We start from the raw sequence: 8,641 nt of genomic DNA on the forward strand, positions 1-8,641 counted from the left end.
GAATAACAAGCAAAAGGTGGTTGTGGCTGGATGAGCACACTTCTGGTAACATGGGGTGTGTGGCCTAATATGCTAATGAGCTGTGCTGTCAGGGGTGTAGCCTAATATGCTAATGAGTTTATGCTGTTGGGTGTGGCCTATTATACTAATGAGTTCCTGCTGGGTTTTTTCTACAAAAAGAGCCCTGGTAACTAGTACCAAATGTTTGTTAAAATCACTCCCATACTGAATTCCCAGTGATTGCTTCTTAGCTCTGGCCACAGCTCACCATAAGATTAAAAATACTATTTACAATGTTTTAAGGAAAATGTTTAAAGAGTGCCTCCACATGCAAAAGTGGCTGTTACCAGCTTTATCTGTCAACTTTCTCTTCAGTTTCCTCAGTGCACATGAAGATATTTAGACAGGAGATAACCATTACTTGAGTAATAAGTTGATTTTTCACTTACCCTCTGCTCTTCCCCTGAAATGTGCAGTGATAAATGGACAGGCCCCCCCCCCCAACCCCCAAAGTCAGAGAAAAGGCTTCTTTCTGCTTTGCACCTGCATTAGCAGACTGGTATTTTTTCTCTCCCATTTAGTTATTACAAGATTAATCTTTGGAAAAGACAAAGTATCATTAGTGCCCTTCTAGTTTGGAATGGCTTGTGTGTATTTTCTCCCTCAAGAAGTGCTGATGCTCTGTTCAGCCGATAAACTAAAAAGAAGCAACAGCAAGGCTCCCCCTCTGCTGCACAGGCTCACTAGGAACATAAGGAAATGTGGCCTTTCTTGTTGGTTGACTGCCCCTCTTCTCAAACAGAGAAAGCTGCAAACTGAAACAGGCTCTTACAGAGACAATTAGCCAGCTGTTGCCATCAGTAGAACGGTGATGCTCATAAGTGCAAATATCATCTGTTACTGCCTGCTCCTCCTAATGTGGCTTCTTCCTGTCCTCCCAACCCTCTCCTTCACTGCCTTCTGCCTCTTGACTACTTCCTCCTTGTTTGGTGCATGAGGGCAAAGCCTTCCACGTCAACATTCAGAGCTGAAGCTTACACAGTACCAAGGAGGGCATGAGGGAACAATTCTTCTAGTACTCTAAACCCTGGACCGGGCTATGACACCTTTGTGTCTTAATATAAAGGATGATGAGGGTGGGGAAATACTGTATATGCAAAAGATGGAGTACAGGTCAATCTCTTATTTCTTGTTTCTAATATGCCTCCCCAAATCTCATCCTCCTACAGCAGGTCTTGGCAGTGTATGACTCTGTAGCTCAATGTGGCTCTGCACAAAACCCATTAGGGCTTTAAAAAGAAAAGAAAAAAGAAAATGAACATTTTAAAGGTCAGTTATACTGGAGGGAATGCTGAAACAACCAGTATGCGAAGGGAATGGCAGGCAAAGATTCTTTTATGGGACTAAAGGTCTTCAGAGATGCTTTGCAAAAAGGGAATAATAGACTAGAGGTGAATGGTTGCCAATAATCCAGCTGTTCACCTTGTGCAGATTTATGCCAGTGCACTAAAACAATTGTGCAGGGTGCTCCTGTGTATATTTATGAATTACTGTGAGACCTCAGGTGTACCAGGGACTTCCTCTTCCCATATACTCTCTGGAGAGCACTACGCTGTATGGATCAACATCTCCTGGTGGCCCCTGGCCCAAAAGATGTCTGTCTTGCCTCAACCAGGGCCAGGGCTTTTTCGACCCTGGCCCCTGCCTGCTGGAAGATGCTCTCGAATTGAGATCAGGGCCCTGTGTGACCTTTTTCAGTTCTGCAGGGGCTGTAAGACGGACCTGCTCCACCAGGCCTTCGGCTGAGGTGGCGGGTGTCCATGTATGGCCTCCCTGTCTCCCATCTAGCAATAGCTGGCTATATTCATCTGCACCAAAGGGCCAGAGAACGTCTTGTAACCAGCCAATTTCTGTCCTTGGGCTGTGACCACCAATCTTAATGCTTGTTATTGTGTTTTAATATTTTAATTGTATTTATTGTATTGCTGTTATGTCATTACCTGCCCTAAGCCTGCTTGCGGAAAGGAGGGGCTATAAATATGAAAAATAAATAAAATAAAAAAATAAATACCACTTCCTAATGAAGGACTCTGAACAGCCAGTGTTCGGGCTGGGGAAATTTTTATGGATTATTAGTCAATGTGTCAGTTATCAATAATGTGAAGGTGAATATTTTCAATAATGCAAACTGGATTTCCTTATTCTGGCTCTTTGTTGATCTTTCACTCTGAATGTTGACATAGTTGGTATCTTTAATTAATTAATTACCCCAGTCCTACAGTGCCATCAGCATCCTACTGACAGGTGGCCAAGCAGTGTCTCATTATAGACAGTTCATGTGATTAAATGCTTCTCCATACAAAAAGAGAGAACGAAATCCCTCCAAACAGAAAACCAAACATCATGGAAATCTCATCTAATTGTCTCCTGATACAAACAGGGAGAGTTTAGTTTTTGGTTAAAATTGCAGTCAATTCATTCATGTGAGCCCTCACCTGTGGTCTGTAGCAATATGACCCATACACACGTTTAATACTTCAGTAGCCCTTTTCACTTGTTGCCGTTTTGACAGTCAAACCATTTATAATGAGAATCGCACAACTTGCAATTCTCCTGATACACCTGGACTTGATTTTGAATATAGCACTGTGTGTATTTTACAGCATTTGTACCCTCAGATCTCCAGATTTTATAAGGTTATGTGTCTGCATGAACCAAAGCTGGAAAATACACACATTGCTCTATCCACAGAAAATACTCTATCCACACAAAATGGCAACCATATCAGGAAGTTCACGAGTAGCGCGATCTCCCTTTATCCCGGTTTGAGCACCAAAATTCTAATGACTGCTTGCAATGACCATACTAATTGAGCTTGCTAATGAAAGAAAAAGGGCTAGTTCAAACATCCAGAAACCAGGAAATGGAAAGAGGAAATAGTGGGGGAGGGGGAAGAAATGCCTTCTGCAAGTCCTTGTGGGTTCCCGCTTGTGTATATATATATTTGTCTTCCTTACAGAACAAAGTTGGAGTCCAGTGGCACCTTTAAGAACAACAAAGTTTTATTCAAGTTATAAGCTTTCATGGGCACGCACACTTCTTCTGAATGTGAAGATGTGCAAGCACATGAAAGCTTATACTTTGAATAAAACTGTGTGGTCTTAAAGGCGCTACTGGACTCGAACTGTCTTCTGCTGCTTCAGACCAACATGGCTCCCCACCTGAATCTGCCTCTCTTACCGTTTCTCTTCCCATAACCAAATCCTTAAGATAACATCAACAGGAATGGTCCCAAAACATGAAATCTTCCTTTTATCTAGGAGATCAAAAATTATTCCTCTGGGAATACATGCAGATATACCTAGATCACAATTGTGTACAGAGAGAAATGGACCCTACCTGCAATATTCCAGTAGGTTCCTATTCCTAATACTACAGTTACATAATGTGGGGACTGCAGTGAAGTCTCCCTCTGAAACACAGCAATACATTAAGACAGTGGGATGGCCAGGATGAAAATCGTCAGTACCTGCTTCCTAATCTTCTTCATCCTCTCTGGAACAGATGGTTGCGTCTCATGCGTACAACATCACGATCATATATGACTACAAATGAAACTTGTCCAAAGTTTATTATGTAACTAACTTGTAATATCCCAAGCACTATCTTGAGTCCTACATTGGAATGTGGATAGAGTTTAACCAAGCTAAGTAATCAATATCCATGATTTCTTTTAAAGGCAAATATAGATAATTGATCAGCCAATCATATAATCATAAGAACATAAGAGATGCCAATGTTGGATCAGGCCAAGGCCCATCCAGTCCAACACTCTGTATCACACAGTGGCCAGAAATACCAGTGCCATCAGGAGGTCCACCAGTGGGGCCAGGACATTAGAAGCCCTCCCACTGTTGACCCCCCCAAGCACCAAGATGACAGAGCATCACTTGCCCCAGAGTCCCTATCTATACCTTGTGGCTAATAGCCACTGATGGTCCTCTGCTCCATATGCTTATTTAATTCCCTTTTGAAGCCGTCCATGCTTGTAGCCGCCTTATCAATATGTGTTTGCATTATTATTCAGTCACCGATTAAAATACCTTTTGCTTTTTATTATCAAATGCTTATAATTAGAAATAGAAAAACAAAACAAAAAGGGAAAGCAAACAACTTTACATACAACCCTCCCCCCATATATGTACATCATTAGAAGTTGCAGTCAACCAATTCTAAACACTAATTTCCAGTTGGTTAATTAAAGGTATCCACATTAATTCAAACTGAGTCCAGCTTTTACCTCTTCTCAAGAAAGTTAATTAGATCAGAAAACCTTTGAAACATTATTTTGCAACAGTGGTTCACACATTAGTGGTGTGTCTAAACCAAGATGCAATTGCAATTTTTTGTGTTCTTATCAAATTTGATATTGTAAACATCTGAAAGCAGATTTTATCCACAGGTAGTAAGGGTGTCCATATGCACTGGGATAGAGGAAAATATTAAAACATCCTTTGCTGAGAGATAATGGGCCAGAATCTTGGGGTGGGGTGGGGGGGAAGCAAAGCTATGGTGTAACTTTTACTAAGAATAAAGTTTTTCCTCTGATTATCTTGCTGCTTTAAACGGATATTGTGACGACCTCTTATCTGGGGAGGTCTGGTTTCCCTTTAAAAGGGTTCTTATGTTTTATTTTCCTATGGGTATCTGGCTGCCACCAGGAATATTTTAGGCTTTCCAAACCTTTATACTTTCTGTTTCTGGTTTTGGTATTGTGACCCAGGGTCTTGCCTTTCGAGGAACTATGTGTTTCCAGAGGAATAATGGATCAGGCTTCTGGGATAAACTTAAATAAAAAGGATTTATTTGAAGAGGAACAAAACTAAAGGTTGGATATTATGTAACTGGCTGGGAATAAGGTTCTTGTAACTATATTTGTCAACTGTATCACACACACTGTCAGTTTTAGTGCTGACAGGAATCTCTTACTTAGGCAACCACACAGTTTAATCTCTTTGTAAATTTAACTGCTTTCAGAACTTTAAAGATTCCTTATTGAAGATATATGCTGCGCTCTCTCTCAGATATCACACAGAACAAAACTCATATTAACTGCTTTTACACAGCACTCTCTGCTGACTCCCCCAGAACAAGACTTAACTCTAACTGTTTTACTGAACTTCCACACTCTGCATTCCCTGTCATCTCTAACTGTCACTCCTCACAGACATACAAATCATCCACACAGCATCCATTCCAAAACCCCTCCCCCTCTCTGTCACTCACCAATCATACCACTTGCCTGCTTCCAGCACCCTAGTCTGTCATACATCCATGCAAACCAAACTTTTAAAGACACACACACAAATAAACATGAAATCGCCACAGATATGTTTGCTTGTGTTGCTCTTGTTTATTTTGCTCCATTCTGCAGTCCAAGCCCAACAGCATTTTGTCCCCATACTGGGAATCTTTGCTGTTAAGATACAAAAGTTGTTGTCATATTTTGTAATCTCTTTACTCACTGTCTGGCGGTTTCTTTTTAATCATGCTTATAATCTGCCTTGAGTCTCAGCAAGAAAGGTGGAATAAAATGGTGATGATGATGATGATCACCGTTGGGTGATGATGGGGATGACGATGATAATATCTCATGCTAACCCCCACCCCCCCGTTCAATGGATCCAACCTAGTGGGTACCCTGTTGAAATGCAGCTTCTAATCCCTGCTCAGACAAGGAACTCAGCGGATGACCTTGGACAAGCTACTGGATTCATACCTCCTTGGACCAAGCTGCCTTCTTCTTGGCCACATACAGGAACAGTGAGAAAAGGGCCTAACAATTCCCCAGCCAAGCCACCAACGGGAAGGGTCATGTGAACAGCAAGGACATTGTTTTCTCCCAGACTTGTACTGCCTTGCCTGGTGATGGCATGGACCCAGGAAGCAGGAAGCATACCTTTACCTGGAGTGGCAAAATACCTAGAACCACCCCCTGTGGTAGATGCAAATGAATTACCTAAATACAAGTTAACAATTGATCCTTGTCTCTTTCTGACGTTGGACCCATTTAAGACCTAATCATACACATCAAAATGCAGCCACAAATCATCTTTTGTTCCTTAAACTTTTGGCAAAGATTGTAGAAGGTTGCAATGAAGACTATAAAAAAAAAGTATCTGTGTGATAATTTGGTGTATAAAAAGTGAGAAAAGGTGGGAAAATATAAAACAGAAAGCAATGCAGGATAAGGAGACCCAGTGTGGTGTAGTGGTTAGAGTATCAGACTAGGATCTGGGACACTCGGTCGGAATCCCCACTCTGCCATGGAGGCTTGCTGGGTGACATTGGGCCAATCAGGCCTCGGTTCCTGCCGGAGCGCACCGGAGCACTGCTCTGCCAGTCAGGAGCCCAGGGGGAGGGCACATAAGCCCCGCCACCTGCTCCCACCTGCCATCAATTGGGACATGGGGGGGGGGAAACATTCCCCGCCTCCCTGAGCCTCGAGGTGGTGGCCTTGGACTCGTAGGGGCAAATTCCACCTCTCGCGTGTGATGTCCGAGCGGGGTTGCCGCTCCAACATCACATGCGAGAGGTCATTCTGGCTCCCCCGGCTCTAAATAGGATTTCTTTAAAAAGTTATGGCTGCCGCCACTGTTCTCGGCAGCAGCTGTGATGCCTGTGTGGGGGGAGGGGCGGAGCGAGACGTTCCCTTGTTGCCACTCGGACATCACACACGAGAGGTCATTCTGGCTCCCACAGCTCTCAGGAGGGGCTCTTAAAAAAGTTATGGCTGCCATCACTGTTCTTAGCAGCAGCGGCGATGCCTGCACAAGGGGAGGGGTGGGGCAAAATGTTCCCTTGCCTCCCTGAGCCCCGGGGTGGTGGCCTTGGACTCGTAGGGGCAAATTCCACCTCTCACGTGTGAGGTCCGAGCAGCGTGATGTCACATGCGAGAGGTCATTCTGGCTCCCCCAGGTCTGGGGAGGGGCTCTTTAAAAAGTTATGGCCACCGTCGCTGTTCTCGGTGGCAGCTGCGATGCCCGCGTGGGGGGGGGAATGTTCCCTTGCCTCCCTGAGCCCCGGGGTGGTGGCCTTGGACTCCTAGGGGCAAATTCCACCTCTTGTGCGAGAGGTCATTCTGGCTCCCCCAGCTGTCCTTAGGGGCTCTTTAAAAAGTTATGGCCCGGCGGCCGCTGCAACCACAGGGGGACTGCTGAGCTGCCCTCCCCGCCTTTTTCAGGCTCTGTGCCTGAAAAAGAACCGCCCCCGCCCCCCTCATTTTTCAGGCTCCGCGCTAGAACGTGGGCCTGAAAAAGGGCCGGCCGAATGTCAATTTCGGCCTGATTGTATCCTATGGGCCTTTGAAGTCAATGGCGAAAACATAGGGTATATTCTGGGGGCTGGAGGGAAGGACGTTCGAGGAAGAGGCTCCAAACTCACAGGGTAGCTGCTGGAGCCTCTCCCCAAGATACCAACCATGTTTGAAGAACATTGGACCAGGGGGTCCAATTCTATGGGCCCCCAAATAGGTTGCCTCCATCCCCTCCATTGTTCTCTATGGTGGGAAAAAAGTAACTTGGGGCGGTGGGAGTTTTTTTGCACACAGCTTGTGCGGCTGTCTGAGTGCCTCTTCTGCTTGCCCACCTCTCGCCTCTGCACCTCATCTTCTGCCAGGCATGGAGGAGCCCAGCTCGCCCAGGCTTCTTGCCTCCTGCTGCCTTGGCCCTCTGCTGCACCGGTGAGTCCCCAAAGTTTGACTCTTCCTCTACAAGTCTCTGGCGCTGGAGGTATTTGCCTCCTTCCCTCTTCCCTGCTATGGCTGCGTAATTGTGAGAGATTTCATAACATAGTGTTCCTGCCAGGGAAGCTGGGGACCCTGCCCATGAGTCTCCATTTCATCCTCACAACAACCCTGTGGGGTAGGTTAGGTAGAGAAGGGGAGATTTGGCCCGGGGTCACTCAGCCAGCAGAGTGAGAATACAAACCTGGGTCTCCCCACATCAATCTGCAGCTCTGACCACTGTGCAGTGCTGCCTCTACTGATCTGTAATGTTCCAGAGGTGTTGCAATGTAATACTCAGTTTCTCAAACGAGTGTATGCCTGTCTGTTGGTCCACTTAGGAGTCTTGATCCTGGTTGTGTGATGGGCTAGTTGTGGCAAATGGTAGGGAATCTCAGTATTTCTGTATACAGTTGTAGGGGCTTTATTGCAATGTGGAATGGCCTGATATTATGTTCTTATTCCAGTGTGAGGTATGTGTGGGGCAATGGAAGCTGAGTGATAGGGTCTCTCCAAGTGATTGCCAGAAGTGAGATGCGTCCTGGTCTTGTGTCTTACAGATAATCTTACAAATAGTCCTTTGCATTTATATCATGCTTTCAACTTTAAAAGGATCAATAATGCTGATTGTGTGAACTTAGGCAAATCATGAGAGGTAGAGCAGGAAGGGTTGCATCAGTGCTTAGTTCTTGTGGCCCTTTCTTACACGCCCAGGGAAATGATGATCGTCACTTTGGGGCCAGGAAGCAATTTTTCTCCAGGCCAGTTTGGCCCCCAGTGATCCTGGAGGGTTTTTTAAAATCATATTCTGGGCGTGGAACAGGGGTCACTGGGGTGTGTGTGGGGTATTGGTGAATT

Source organism: Gekko japonicus, unplaced genomic scaffold (genome assembly GCF_001447785.1).
Source record: "Gekko japonicus isolate JY-2015 unplaced genomic scaffold, Gekko_japonicus_V1.1 scaffold155, whole genome shotgun sequence".
Taxonomy (NCBI): domain Eukaryota; kingdom Metazoa; phylum Chordata; class Lepidosauria; order Squamata; family Gekkonidae; genus Gekko; species Gekko japonicus.